Source organism: Protopterus annectens, chromosome 15.part0 (assembly GCF_019279795.1).
Source record: "Protopterus annectens isolate FY-2018-M chromosome 15.part0, PAN1.0, whole genome shotgun sequence".
Classification (NCBI taxonomy): Eukaryota; Metazoa; Chordata; order Ceratodontiformes; family Protopteridae; genus Protopterus; species Protopterus annectens.
This window is the reverse complement of record NC_056749.1, coordinates 127839324-127854975: the sequence shown is the minus strand read 5'-3', so window position 1 is coordinate 127854975 and position 15652 is coordinate 127839324.

Sequence of the window (15652 nt, the reverse complement as noted above, 5' to 3'; positions counted from 1 at the left end):
CTGCAAAAGGAGATTTAAGGAGACCTTTCAACATAAGTTTGTTTTTATGTTCTGCAAGGACGCGGGAACTAAAAGCCTTGCAAATTTCACAAGGGGGTTTCATAGGTAGGTACTAGGCTATTGGCCCTAGGGCCTATACAAGCCTAGCCAAATGGTACCCTGGCTTCCGCCACCCAAGAAAATTATTTTCCTGTGCTCCTGTCGAGCAGAGCCACAGAAGTGATCCATGGGGTGAATTTCCTATCTCTCATCCAATCATCAAGATTTTTCTTGAAGAGTGCTAATGAGGAGCTTTGTTTGATATAGATAGGAAGTTTGTTCCAGAGTATAGGAAGTCTCTGGGACAGGAATCTATCCCTCCAGCATGTTCTATTTACCATGATGACAAGGTTTAGGTCCCAAGAGCATGTAGCTCGAAGGGATTGGGATTTCTATAAGTGGGGCATGTACAACAGCTCTGGGGTTGACATAGCTTTGTATGTTAGGCAGAGATCACCTCTGAGTAGGTGATATGCGACGGAGTAAAGCTGGAGTTTTTAAGACAGTTTATGTAGGGCATCTGTTTGACACCGGTAATCCTCTTTGTGACGTATTTCTGCGGCCTTTCCAGTTGTTGTAGATGTCTTGTGAGTTACATACCAAAAGGGGCGTTGTACTCTATAATGGGTCTAATGAGTGATGAGTTGAGGGGAACAATGACCTCTTTCTTCCTGGATGAGAAACCTTTTGTAATGAGGTGTGCCATGTAGAAGGATTTCCTGACTACTGTGGCAATGGGATTATCAAAGGAGAGACTACTGTCAACCTGTGTCCCAAGGTCTCATCACACTTTCTGTGTTAAGTAGACTACCGCCTATGTGGTAGCTCATGGGTACAGAGTTTTTACCAAAACGGATGACAATACACTTTTTGGCATTGAGCTTGAGGCCATGGCTTTGACACCAGGCATCTGTCTCAGTGAGGCCCTTTTGTAGGATGTCCACATTGTTAGGAGTTTTGATTATGGCTCCTAGTTTGCAGTCATCTGCAAACTTTATTAGCCAAAGTCCTTCTGTGTTTGGTATCTACTTCTCTGAAGTACAGGCTAACAGGAGGGGACCCAGGACTGAACCCTGTGGTACTCCACTTGTCTGAAGTTGGATTTAGAGTCTGCTACTTTCACAGTGTGGGTTCTGTCAGTGAGCCTGTTGGCAACCCATCTTGTGACACAGGGATTTATACCTAGTTTAGTGAGTTTATCTATAATTCCACAGTGGGGGATGGTGTTGAAAGCCTTGGCGAGATCTAGATAGGCTGTGTAAACCACCTTACCCTCATCTCCGGCTTTGGTGGCCACTTCAAAGAAGTCTATCAGGTTTAGGAGACATGATCTGCCTTTTACAAACCCAAACTGGGTAGGGTTCAGAGTTTGGAGATTACCAATGTCATTGTTTATAAGTTCCATGATGATACGTTCCATAGCCTTACAGACCAGACTCATTGGGCTAATGGGGCGGTAGTTCCCGGGGTCCATGGTGGCTCCCTCTTTATGAAGTGGGATAACAGTTGCTGTGAACCATTCAGTGGGCACAAAGCCTGAGGTGAGGCTATGATTTAAAATCGTATTTAGGTGGGGTGCCATTTCCTTCTGTAGTTCGTGTAGAACGCAGCCTGGGATGTTGTCAGTCCCATGGATGCTGTGTTCTTGGCTTGGCTTTGGAGTGTGTTTTTTACCTCTGCTGCCGCGATTACAGGAACTTTGCATTCTTCCGGTATAGAGATGGGCCCTTTAGGGGGTGAGAGAGGGGTAAAGTTAGCACTGAACCTATCTGCCAGGATGTTGGCAATATCAGTTGATTCTGTATATTTAGTGCCATTGTGCTATAACTCAGAGCAGATCTGAGCATTGCCATTGAGATTCTTGACATAGCTATAGAATTCTTTGTGGTTGTCTTTAGAATCAATGGCGATTTTGTTTTCGTAACTAGCTTTGGAGGACTTTATGAGGGATCTCAGCTTCTTACTGAGGCTGACCAGGGAGTTCCTCCAATCATGGGATTTTACTCTTTTTTGCAACGGTTTCTTTCTTCTGTTGTAGAGTTTGTTTATGGCAGGGGACCACCAGATTGGCTTCCTTTTTTCCGGCGAATAACATCTTGGTTCTGTTAGGGATTGCACAATCCATGCACTAGTGTAAGTGCTTATAAAGTGCATTTGTATAGGATTCAGCAGTCATACCTCTGTTGTCCATCTGGATGGGTGTTGTGAAGTTTGCCACTTTAATCTTAAGAAGCATAAAGTTGGCTTTGGAGAAATTTTTTTACAGTGGTTTCCCTAATGGGGGTGGGGTGGGATGTGGATGTCTAGGGTGATTAGCTTGTGGTCAGATCTGACCGAAGAATTGAAATTTATGAATTCCAGAAAACAATGAGCACAAGAGTTGGTACAGGAGTAGTTTTCCCAGTTAATGGTGAGGTAGTTGAAATCCCCGATTATTACGGTGTTAGGTTGTAACTTAATATTTTCCAGTGTATCAAGAAATGAGGAGTGGAATCCTGGGGCATGTTGGGGGATCTGTAGCAAGCTACAATTTGGATTGCGGTTTTGCCCAGAGTTAGTTGCACTTGGATAATCTCGGATGCATTATGCTGAGCAACTAGCCTGGAGGTGTGGATATCCTTAATGAATATGGACACGCCTCCACCTTTAGTGTTTCGGTCCAGGTTAGGTGGCTGAAAGGTGTGGTATGAATTATAGCCTAGTAATGCAGTGGTGTTCTCTGGAGCCTTGAGCCAGGTCTCTGTCACTGCAGAGATGTTGATTTTAAGGAGTGCCTCGAGTGAGTGCATTTTGAGGTTTTTGAGGGTTTTAAGGTTCTAGCATTGAGCAGCATTACCCTCAGATTTTGCTTGCTTGTACCTGTTACGGTGGTGAATTTGTCATTTGAACCTTGCTTAAAAAGCACTATAGGGGTGGCAAGAGCCTTAGCCAGTATCCAGAATCCCAAGGGCGACAGGTGCAGGCCATCTCTGGCAAAGCATAGTGGTTTGTTGATCATGTCATTCCAGGCAGACAGATACTGGATCCCCTTAGAATGACACCAGAAGCTTAGCCGATTGTTGAAGTCAATCATTTTGTCCTTGTACTGTGGTATCATTCTGGGTGATGGGAGGATGCTACTCAGGGCTAGGGTCATACCTGCTTGGGCTACAAGATTAGACAGCTCCTCCATGTCTCTTTTCATGTAGTCCAGGGAGGTACATCTCAGGTCATTCACACCAACATGGACAATGACAGAGTCATATTTGTACTTGTGGAGTGACCTGAGTGTCTGCGTTATGTGGAGAATCCTGGCACCCCACAAGCAACTGTCAGCAACTTTCTCCTTGTTTAGCCTGGTGAGTGGAACATCAGTGTGCCTAACTATAGAGTCACCTATGACTAGAATGTTGTGTAAGTTGTTATGCCTTATGGGCTGTGGTTGAGTGGCACACTGAGTTTGTGTGCTATGTGTCATTTGAGTTGTGTTGAGGGGTGGAGGTTACTTGCATTTCTACTTTGGAGGTCTCTGTTTTATTGAGAGCCTCCGCAAATGTAGGTGTGTGTTTTGTGTTTCTATGTGTGTGTTTTGGTGGTGAAGGTTTTGAGGGACTATGTGATGAGTGTGGTGTGCTGCAAGTATTCACCTTCTCCTCTTGACTGTCTAGTCCAGTCTTGGGTGAAGAGAGCTTTGCTTCCAGTTTGGCTATATAAGTGCATCTCTCACAGGTTGTAGTGTTGGGTGGTAGCAGGAGAGGGTTGTCTGTGTACATGAGGCAATTGCTGCATTGTCCCAAGATGCCCAGATTCATCAGGTAGACAAGAGAATACACCGGGAGCTGACCCTTAGACATGCCTAGGTAGGTGCTTATTTATTAAATACTGAAAACTGTTTTCCTCTAGAGGAGTGAGGAAAGTTGAGTGTGCTTACAATGAGTTCTGAACAAGTGCTGAGCTCAAAGAAACAGATTTGAGTGCTAAAACTAGAAAACTGGCTAGTTCTAAGAAACAAAATAAAGCTAGAAGGCTTTCCTCCAACAAAGAAAGGCTTGGGGGCTCAGAAGCTTAGAAACAGTCCTGGATACAGCAATCTGGACTGGCCGACTTACAGGAAAGGCAGGAAACAAGCTTAGGATTTTTTTTTTCTAAAAAAGAAAGGGGAAAGGAAGAGCAGAAACTAAGTGGGTTGACCTTCTCAAATTTTCTCCCTGGATTAGGTAGAATGAGATAATGACACTAGACTGGGAGGAGTGTCCCAGATCAAATTTACAGTAGGGGTGGACAACTGCAAAGCCATCAAGTATGCTTACCAATTCTAGAAAATTTCTTGTTAATACTTCAGACACAGTGAAATGAGCTAGAAAAATATATGCAGACAATAAAAGTGCTATAAATAATTTGTAAAAATAAGCAAAAAAAAGGATACTTGTTTGCTCAGTGCCCTTCCTCCGATTAGCTCAGTGTGAAATTGCAGAAACATTCACAAGTTAACTTCTTAAGTAACAATGTTGAAACCTGAAACAACTTTAAAAAAAAGTTTGAAGGAACCAATAAGGTGCTTATTCCAAACCGTAGTCCAGGTAACCCCAATCAGCCAATGACCATAAACACTTCACTCTCACTGAAATGCTATACTGGCTTTGGCTAAACTAAGATGGCCTGGAACATGTGCTCAGACACACAGCCTCTACTAACAAACTAGGAAAATCAGAACAAACAAACCCAACCTGATGCTTAACAATTGTAGAAAACGTTTAGTTAATACCTCACACACAGTGAAACTAGCTAGAAAAATATATGCAGACGATAAAAGTGCTATAAATAACTCCTAAAAATAAGCAAAAAATCAGGATACTTGTTTGCTCAGTGCCCTTCCTCCAATTAGCTCAGTGAAAGAAAGGTGTTGCACCCCAGACAGTAGAAACATGAAGTATGGCTGGCCACATTATGCATCATCCTGTCACACTCATCACAGCGCTTAAAATCGGTTGGGCCCTTTTTCTCAGACATACTAGGCCAAGCAGTAATACAAATCAAACACAACTGCAGCACAAAATCAAACACAAAATGTGACTAACAACAAGCTAATAATATAAATAGAAAAAAAACAAAAAGAGAGTTCAACAAGAGACCATTTTGAAAAGTTTAAAGGACTTAGCTGAGAGTTGGCTTGACACATCTTAGTTCGTACGTGGCAAACGAGATCTGAGGTAATATAGAGAAGGGCACTATGAGTAAGACTTAGCTCGAGAGTTTTTTTGGCTGGCGCGAGGTTGTTATAACAGCCGACTCGGTTTCAAGGACGGAACAGACACCCATCAGTAAGGAATGAATGGAGATTAACAACATCAGATCAAATAATTAAAACAATCCACTCACATCTTTGCTCATCAGAAGGCTTACATCACCCCCCCCCACCACCACCACCACAAGACCAGCTATAACTGAACTAATGTCCGTTCCTCTACGTCCTTTTTTATTTTTATTCCTGACCACTCCCACGCTCTAAGTAGTCTTGTTATCTAGTTACCACATTGCACTTTTGGTACCATGCATAAATAACACATTTATTTATTCACTTACTTAACCTCTTTAACCAGATAAATCCCACTGAGCAAAACACAACCTTTGAAGAAGTGGCTTGGGGAAATAGTTCCACAATATAAAGTAAGAACATTTACAGGACTAAATCAACTTAAATAGCAAATCTTCTGAAGTCAGAAGGAAGCCAGACCATGTGAATGAAACACACATGAAAATTGCAAGACCTATAAACCTCACCCACACCAAACTCAAACCCAGGACCTCAGGGCTAAGAGGTACCAAACTGATCTACACAACCATCTTATTCCATAAATATTTTATGTTGCAAGAATATGATTCTATGTATTCACCTTCTAACCCTTCTGCCATATATTATATTCTCTAAATAATATACCCAAAAGACAATCATGATTTAGTTTTCTCTTTTATAATCTGGTACAGAACACAAAATGTTTTCAATCTAACACTCAGAAAGAGATATTACAAGGATTCAGGCACTGAAACTACCTACTTTCACTCCTTTTCTTTGAATTTATATTTCATATCATGCTTTAACTCAAGACTTAAAATAAAACAAATCCACTCAAATCATTTTAGACCTACTTTATTCAGTTTACCACAATCACATGGTTTGCAGTTGGATCCATGGTGGGGAGGGGGAAGAATGACTATACCCCTATCAGCATGGGTTTAACTGCCTGGCAGCAGAAGGTATTAGGCTGAGGAATGATAGGAGTGAACGATTGATGCTGGCCCTCCAATCTCAGTTGGTGAATGTTGGTTAGGTTCTGCCACAGGAGCATGAGAGTGAAAGCTCATCTCCTTAAAGTTCAGATGAGTAGGCCGCAAATTCAAAAGCAAGAGAAATAGAGCAATTCCACCAAGGCACGACTCCACTTGTATTTTCCAAACGAACAAGCTTTATTAAAAACACACTTTCTTCAGAATAAAACCATGGTTGGTTTTATTCTCAAGAAAGTGTGTTTTAATAAAGCTTGTTCGTGTGCGAAACACAAGTGGAGTCGTGCCTTGGTGGAATTGCTCTATTTCTCCTGGTTTTGGTTGTTTTTATTGAGCGATTTACTTTCCTGGTTGTTTTGCTGCAAATACAAAAGACCAGCCAGCCATGGATGTTGATTTCCTAGAGCCTCCTAACTTCAAGTCACTAGCTACTGCCTACCAGTATCTGAAGGAATAGAAAGGGAGTGAAGAGGTTAGTGGAGAATCTGGGGGAGCAAGACGGCCTGCTTCATACAGCTCTCCCAAAAAGATTTAATTGGTGAATCATACAAAACTTTAAATGGCATATCCAGGTCATTCTACCCCAAAATGCAGCCATAGCCTTTGCTCATCCCATCCATTATATTCTGTAGAAGTCCTGCATAATCTTTAAATGGCATAGATCTTTAATTTATCATTTATGATTCAAAATGTAGCAACATGTGGCAGATGCATTGGCAGTGTTCAACTGTACGAGGCAAATGAGCATCATGCAACAGCGGTATCTTCATTACAATATTGATGGTGCCAAGTAGTGTTAATGTCAGAGATAATTCCTGCTGTAAGAAGAACTTTTGTTTCTCCTATCAACATGAAGTGAGAATATGCACATAAACCAAATTTAGCAGTGCTGAGAAAATTACAAGGTTAGTCCTGCTTCTTCTTTTTATTATAAGAAATTGACTGGTTATTACCAAATAGTATGGTCAGTGTTTTTAGCATTTCATCAATTTGTGAAAAAAAAAACAAGGGCACTTCTGGGGAAGGACTTGGTGAATAAATATTAAAGTATGACACATAATGAAAAGAAAGCATTAGAGCATCAAAGTAATGATGTTAATACATTAAAGAAGGAGTATTTAGAGTTTTGGAATGAGATTATTTGAATAAGATACTACAGTTATTGCATGATAATACTAATTATGAAGAGATCAATATATTTGATTTAAAAATATTATACACAAAAATATTTATCCATTGAAGAATGGTTAATAGGGATAACTGAAGAATTGACTAGATATTTCAACATAAATAATGCTAAAACAGCTTATTTTTTGCTTTACCCAAAACTCATAAAAATTTATGAGACCCCAGTTTAATACCAATAGATTCTAGCTAGGGACAAAGGCAAAGGCTTTAGCTATTTATGTAGAAAAATAGATTAATTGTGTTGCTCATTCAAGTGAGTCATAAACAAAAAAAAATTTGATTTTATTTTTAAAATTAAAGGATTACAGATGGAAGAAAAAAATGCTGCCACTCGTCCCTCTCTAACATAGATGACAAGCAGACGGGGTATTTCATTTAGAAGCTTTGCTACATAGAAACATATCTGGATGGATAGCAGCATCATGAAATATGAACAAACTAGTTAACAGGCAGACCCTACATACATACATGCTTACATCTCAACAGCTTACTACAAAATGACTTTTATACATGCAAGTACTCACTATTTATCATGTGTTAAAACCCTTGGATAGCTTCTTAAAGATACATACACACAATGATCTACATCCGCCCTCTTAAAAATATTGCCTTTGGTAAAAACATTAGAGTTAAACATGCATTATTACAGACATTAGAATCAAAAAGTACAGTTGTGTACAATTACATAAATGTAGATTTTCGAGTGTATTCACTGTTGAAGTTATCACACTTGGTTTATCTGCCTGCAGATAGCCCTCAGTCGGCCCGAATACCAGAGTCATAGTATTTCTGCATCGGATGCTGTCGCTTCTTTCATGACGTCAGGGGTATAAAAACAGGCAGCCGACGCCATTACATCAGTTTTTTATGCCCGAAATGTCAGGAGCCCCAAATATGGAGGTAGCATATGGTGTGGAAACCACCACCAGTTAAAAGTAAATACCAATACCATTAGGAATAGCCAGAGAGAGGAGAGAGAGAAAGATACAGAAAAACAGGGGGCTGGAGGGAGGGAAACCAGGACTCCAACAGTGAATACACTCGAACATCTACATTTATGGTAAGTGTACACAACTGTACTATGTTCTTCGTGTTTCACTGTTGCAGTCGTCACACTTGGGTTGATTCCCAAAGCTGAATAAGGGTGGATGCAGTCAAGAAGAGTTAGGGCTGGCTAGTAGGCCCTGCAAGACTGCCGTAAGTGGTAATGCTTGGTAAAGGTGTGTACAGAACTCCAGGTTGCAGCTTCCAGAATGTCCCTGGTAGGGACTCCCCTGAGAAATGCTGTAGAGGTAGAAGTAGCCCTAGTGGAATGTGTATTGACCACCTGAGGGGGTTGGTTTTCCATGGTGCTTGTAGCAGAAATGGATGAAGTGTGCTGTCCATTTGGAAATGGTTTGTTTAGAAATTGCCTTGCCCTCTGCCCCTGTTGCAAAGCTGACTAGCAGCTGGTCAGATTTTCTGAAAGGCTTAGTCCTATTAAGGTAGAACCTGAGCTGTCCGTGCATGTTCAAAGACTGCACAATCCTTTCCCCTTTATTCTGAGGGTTAAAGAAGAAGAAGGTTGGCAAATGGATGGATTGGTTTAGTGCCACACTGGACACCACCTTAGGTATAAAGGACGGGTTAGTCCTGAGGGAAACCCTGTCAGCATGGAAGATAATAAAGGGTTCTGGCCATCAGTGCCTGTAGCTCAGACATTCTTCTAGCTAAAGTGATGGCTAGAAGCAAGGATGTTTTCCAAGAGAGGAATTTTAACTCTGCTGAAGCAGCAGGTTCCAAAGGGGGAAGTGTGAGCTTTTCCAGTACAAAGTTAAGGTCCCAAGCAGGGGTGGGTGCTAGCTCCTCTTAGGAACTGTTTGATGAGAGGGTGAGAAAATAGAGGTGGCTCAGTGCTGTAATGAGCTGAAAAGACAGAGGCATGAATCTTAATGGAGGAGAAGGATAGGCTTCTGTGGAGTAGCTCTGCTAGGTAATCCAGAATTAGAGGCAAGGAGGGCACAGCTGTGTCCTTTCCTTTAGAATGAATCCAATAACAATATCGTTTCCACTTTTCCCCACATGATTTCCTAGTACTAGGCCTTCTGGCTTCAAGAATGATGTCCAGCACCTGTTTACTTAGGGGTGCTGTGGAGTATTCAAGGAATAAGCCAGGCTGCAAGATTTAGAGTTTGTAATTGTGGATGCAAAATCTGTCCCTCCTGCTGTGACAGCAGGGTAGGGGTCTGGTGTAGGTGCCAGGGTGGCACCGTTGTCAGGCTGCATAGGAGTGGGTACAAGTGCTGGCGTGGCTAGTCCGGGGCAATCAGAATTGTCCTTGGCCTATCTTCTTTTATCTTGAATAGTACTCCTGAGAGAAGGGGCAGAGGGGGAAAGGCATAGATTGAGAGATTTTCCCATTGAAAGGATAGGGCATCCACTTTCCAGGCCCTGCTGTGAGGGTTTCTGGTGCAGAATTTGCCTAACTGGTGGTTGTGGAGGGAGGCAAAGAGATCCACCTCTGGATCAGGAGGTTGAAGGTGCTGGGTTCCAATTTCCACGTGTGTGGGTGTAGGAGATTTCTGCTCAAGTTGTCTGCCAGTGAATTTTGTTTGCCTGGCAGAAATTGATCTTGTAGATGGACTTGGTTGCCCAAAGCTGTGCTCCACAGAGTCATAGCAAACCTGCAGAGTAGGTAAGAATGGGTCCCCCCCTGCTTATTTATGTACCACATAACTGTGGTGCTGTCTGTTTTTTTATCAGCAGTTGTCCTGGAAGGATTAGGTATCTGAAAGCTGTCAGAGCATTCTGTACAGCTAGCATCTCCTTTTGGTTGATGTACAGGAGAATTTAGCTTGGGCTCCAGTGGCCCTGAATGCATTTGCCAGCCATGTGGGCCCGCCATGCATAGTCTGATGAGTCTGTGGTCAGGGTTTGGGTGGAGTGGGGTACAGTAAAATGCAGTCCCTTGTTGTGGTTGCATGCTTCTGCCCACCAAAGGAACTCTGCCCTCGGACATGGTATGATAGGAATGACTGTTTCCAGGTCCTGAGAATGTTGGCACCAAAGAATTTTTAAGTACCACTGAAGTTTCCTCATATGCAGTCTTGCATATGGAATTAGTAGAATGCATGAGGCCATAAACCCTAGGGCATGCAGTATTTTTTTGCAGTTAGCTGGGTTCTGGTGGCCATTTGCTTGAAGTAGTCTGTCAGATAGACTTGTTTTTCTCAAGTGAGAAATGCCATCTGGAAAGCTGTGTCCAAGCCTGCTCCCAGGAATACAATCTTTTGACTGGGCACCAGCTGTGATTTCTTTTCGTTGATGGTGTACCCCAAATAAGTGAGAAGGCTTTTTAAAAATGTCAGCTGCTGAAGCAATTCCTGGCTGTCTGCCTGAATCAGGCAGTCATCAAATTACGGGTAAATCTGGATATTTCTCTGCCTGCAGTATGCAATGGCTGGAGCCAGGCATTTCGTGAATACCCTGGGCGCAGTAGATAAACCAAAGGGAAGTGCAAAGAACTGATAGTGCATAGATCCTGCCCTGAAATGTAGATATTTCCTGCATGTTTCTCTAATGGGGATGTGCAGATAAGCTTGTTTTAAGTCTAAGGTGACTAACCAGGCATCCATGGCTAGCATAGGGAGAAGCTGCTGGAGGGTAAGCATCTTGAATTTTGGGATCACCAGGAAGGTGTTGAGAATTGAAAGATCCAGGATTGGGCACCAACTGCCCTCTTTCCTGGGTATCAGGAATAGTCTGGAGTAGAAACCCTGACCCCTTTGTTCCACACTGGAACAGGCTGAATAGCTCTGATGTTGAGCAGGGAAAGAACTTGGTTTTGAGCCTCTACCCACTGGTTTGGAGGAAGGTCTGGAAACCCACTTGGAGTTGGCAGTGAATGGAAATAAAATTTGTACCCCTGGGATATAATGTTGAGGACCCATTGGTCCTGAGTGATGGACATCGTTTATTGCATGAAGGGCAAGTTTTCCTCCTAGGGGCACAATCAATTGGGCAGGACTGGGAGGTAGAGTTGAGAAGTCATTGTGAACTTTTCCACAGGGATGTGGCTTACCACTCCCTCTTTTACGGGTGGGAGCACTCCATTGCTTAGATCTCTGCATACCATGAGACTGTAGTCTGGATGGTCTGTTTCCCTTGGGTCATGTTTGGGAAGGCCTGCAGGGGGCTGGAAAAGACCAGTGTTTTGAAGGGCAATGCCTACTGAATCGAGGTGGTTGCACTTGTAAGAATTCTTTAACAGTTTGCATAGATTTAGCTTTTTCTTCCATCTTTTTATGAACTTCTTCTGCTTAGGTGCCAAACAAAACGTTCTTATTTAAAAGAGCATCTAGTAATTTGAATTTGACATGATCTGGCAAGGTCTGCTCCTTCAGCCAAGCATGTCTTCTCAGTAGAGAGCCAGTGACTGCAACCCTGCATGATGCTTCTAGGGCATCAACACCACACTGCAAAGTATGCTTACTAAGTTGGTTTGCAAAATGTATAAGCTCTTGCAAATCATTATTTTCTGCACAATCTGGAAATATTAACATTTTTGTTTAATGAGATCCATAATATGTTGCTGGTACTTCAGCATGTGAAACTGGCAATTCAATGCCCTAATAGCAAGAGTTGCAGAGGTATATACCTTCTTACCCCATCTGTCTAAAGCTCTGGAATCCCTGTCCGAAGGGGTAGGATTTTTGGCTTTAGTAGCCTTAATACCTTTAGGTCCCTGGGAAATGATCTCTGGATCAGCAGTAGCATTCTTGAAAAGAAACTTGTGGGAATCAGGTACTCATTTGTACCGGTCTGGTTTCCTAGGGGCTGGTGGTAAGGTATCTGGAGTAAGACTGGATTCCAAGAAAACATCATCCACAACATCTAGGACAGGAGGAATAGCTAAAGGCCTGTGCTGAGGTAGCTCTAAAAATTCTCTTGAGTCTCTTTTTGGACTGAGGATAGTCTTGGCATTCCCAATGGAAATGATCTCAAAGTATGCAAGGTTTCACCAAGAGAGAAATCCTCTGGAGGGGAAGCAGAGGGAATGGATTCCTCTGCATCTGAATTCTCATAGGCTGATAAGAGCATGTCCTGGTAATCAGAAAGGTCAGAGTCATAGGACTCCTGGTCTGTAGAATCTGAAGGCAACTGAATTCTTTGTCTCTTAACGGGGGAAGGCTGGCTTCCCGTAATTAAGGGTCTTCAGCCATTCTAAGCATTTGTTTTTGTGGCATGGGGGCCTGAGCATGTGCTTTGGACATGGGTTTCTAGGCACAGTGCGTACTCTAGGTCTAAAAAACTTGGTAGTTTTGGCTAAAAAAGAAGTCGGTCTGATTCGAACATCGGTAGGTCAGAAAACATACTCAGAAGCCGGTGCCTGCACAGAGGCTCCAGACCCATCCAAGGTAGAGACATCTGCTGGTTCCATAGTTGAAGAAGCATCTCGCGGCATACCGGACTCTGAATGGGTCTCAGCAGAGGCCTGTGAATCTATAGAAGCGGACATCAGTGGCTGCAAATGCGCCTCACTGAGTACCGGCGGACTGCCGACTAGCTTAACGGAAGCGTTGTCGGCAGTTTTGGACCTATGCAGTCTGTCTCTGTCTTTATCCTTATGTTTTTTGGAAGATCAGTAGTCGGATGGCTTACTGAAGCCATTTCAGAATATGGAGATCGACAGCGAAAGAATTTAGCAACAAAAATAGCCCAATGACGAATGGTTCGGGCATTAAACAAGGCACAAAACCGAAAGTGAGGGACGTCATAGTCTGGGCCTAAACAGGTGACTCAGTAAGAATGAAAATCTCTGTGAGATATTTGCTTTTCACAGGCAAGACAATTGTTAACTTTTTCTGACATCAGTTAGATCAAGAAAAAAGGATCCCCAACAGGATACTTAGCTTTAGAAGACTTCAGGATTATTAACTCGAAAAATGAAAATTTCAGGTAGTGGCCGACCGGCACTTGCGAACTGCTTGTGCTTCAGGCTCCTCCTCAGCAAGAAAGACTGATGTAATGGCGTCAGCTACCAGTTTTTATACCCCTGACAACCTGACGTCATGGAAGAAGCGACCACATCCGACGCAGAAATACTACGACTCTGGTATTTGGGACGACTGAGGGCTACCTGCAGGCAAATAACCCAAGTGTGATGACTGCCACAGTGAATCACAAAGAACATCAGTGTGTTCATGTATAAGATGCCTTGTATCTGTTACATGGTCTGGAGGTAAGACTGGATCTCGTAACATAACAGCATGGACTGAATTTAGCAACAGGTACAGTCTTCGGTGAACAAATGTTATCAGGAACTTAAGGATTCATCAAAGGAATAGGGAATATTCTCTGGAACTTCCTCTGGAATTGGACTACCGGGCAACTCACTCTGAGATAAATAGGCTACGTGCTGTGGTACAGGCTTGGATACTGGTCTCAAATGTTTCCAATTCCACCTAAACTCTGCTCCTTGTGATTCCACAATGTACAATCTAAGCTCTGGGTAAATACTCTTCACAACAAAAATCCGATCATAGCCTTTGGACATTTGCATCCTTACCACTTTTCCTTCTCATAATGGATCGAGCAGTTTGGCAGTACTATCATAGCAGGACTTCTGGGTTAAACGCTTCTTCAACAGATTGGTTTTCACTGACCTGTTGCTCTTGACACATAGAACCAACAATTGACTACTGATTGGTAATGTGGTTCTGGTTTGTCTCAACAGAAGTCTCTGAGCAGGTGAACCAAGATATTTATCATGAGGAATGTTTCTGAGATTCAAGAGATTAAGGAAAACATCACTATTATCTAATTTTGACTTCTCTAGTAACCATTTTGCATTCTGAACTGCACATTCTGCTAAACCATTTGACTGTGGAGACCCTGGGCTACTTGTGACATGAATAAAGTCCCATTCTTTGGCAAATCTTTTGAACGGTTGGCTTATAAACTGCGTGCCACTATAAGAAATAACTTTGCGTAAACTACCATGAACTGCAAAATTACTTCATTTTAGTAATGACAGTACTGGATGCTAGGTTAGGAAGTAGGTCAATCTTGAACCAACTGGAGTAAGAATTTACTAACGCCAAATAATGTTGACTATTCCACTTGAAAGTGTCTGTGGCTACTGTCGCCCAAGGTAGTTCAGGAATCTGGTTAAGCTTTGTGGTTCCTTCTGTTGATGTGGCTCTGTATTATTACACACAAAACAAGATAAAAGTACTCTCTCAATGCCTTGTGACATAGAAGGCCAAAATACTAATCCTCTCACCCTTCTTTTGTTAGAGTCGGTTCCTGGGTGACCACAATGAAAGACAGTAAGGTACTCTTGTTGGAAGGACTTTGAAACAATTACTTCTGGACCTTTCCTAATAATACCATTGTCAGATAAAATCTCATCTCTATATGGAAAATAAGGTTTCACTTCCTGAGGTAAACCAGATCGCTTTGATGGCCATCCTTGATTGATAAAGTGGTTGAGTCTTTGTAAAACTGGATCTGTGGCTGTGTGATCTCTCAACTCATCAAGATGTGTGGTCACTTCCATGACTTCAAAATCAAGACTCTTGTTTACATGCTATTCGGTGGTGTTTCTGGGCGATCTGGACAATGTATCAGCAAGATAAAGCAGTTTGCCTTCCTTATAAACAAGAGTGAAATTATACTTTTGCAGTCTCAGCTTCATGCATTGCAATCTGGCTGGAGCTGAGTGCATAGGCTTTCTCAAGATAGTGACTAGAGATTGGTGGTCTGTTTCCATCTGGATAGGTTTACCATAAACATAATCATGGAACTTTGAACATGCAAACAAAACTGCCAAAAGCTCTTTCTCGATCTGAGCATAATGCATTTCAGTTTGTGTAAGAGTTCTCGATGTATAGGCAACAAGTTGTTCCTCTTGTAGAATAACTGCACCAAGACCAAATTTCGAAGCATCACATGAAAGAGTAACTGTCTTGTGAACATCATAGTATGTGAGAGTTGGTGGACTAACAATTCTCTGTTTCAGGACATGAAATGCTATTTGGTGTTGCTCTAACCATGACCAGGATACATTTTTATGTGTCATATCTCTAAGCAGTGCCGATAGTTGGCTTAAGTCTGGAATGAACTTGCCTAGGTAGTTAACCATGCCAAGAAAACATTGCAGGGCTTGAACATTATTTGG